We start from the raw sequence: 742 nt of genomic DNA, 5'->3' as shown, positions 1-742 counted from the left end.
TAAAAGATGGCTGTGTTTCATGTGACCTTGTTATTTGTACACGCTGTGACTACACAAATCACAACATGTAAATAGGAAAATGTTAATGGCGTTATTTTGTCACTTATTGGGAGCAGTATGCTAGCTGGAGCCATTTACCTCCAGTCTTTGTGCTAAGCTAGGCTAGCGGTGGGTGTATCAGACGGAGTTACGGCACGCACGGAGATGAGAAGGGTATGTATGGACTTATCTAACTCTGGGGGCTACGGTGAATAAGCTAAAGTCCCAAAAAGTCGGCTTGTTCCTTTAATAATGATTAATCTATATTTCATTTATAATTTATGCAGTGAAGACAGTTATAGTTATTAAAACCTAATAAATGTAAAAAAAATAATGGCTTTTAATTATACTATAATGCTGAATGGCTATAATGGCTAAAATTAAGGGGGGGGGGGAATCAATTTCATAGACATCAGTGGCAGTATTGGTATCTGTGATATTTAAAACATAGGCTACTGTCTTTATGTTGTTTCTACATCAATTTGGACATTAAACGTGAAATTATTACAAAATAAAAAAATCTATTACAAACTTGAGTGTTACGTGTGATTAATCGCAATAAACTACAGAAAAATGTGTGATTAATTTGTAAAAAATGTTAATTGATTGACAACAAATAATGTTTGTTTATATATAAAATTATATGGTATATATAATAAACTTATAATAATAATGTATATCAGTTATTATAAAGTTATTAAAC

The sequence above is a fragment of the Rutilus rutilus genome, assembly GCF_951802725.1.
Source record: "Rutilus rutilus genome assembly, chromosome: 14".
In the NCBI taxonomy this organism is placed as follows: domain Eukaryota; kingdom Metazoa; phylum Chordata; class Actinopteri; order Cypriniformes; family Leuciscidae; genus Rutilus; species Rutilus rutilus.
Note: the sequence above shows the minus strand (reverse complement) of the source record.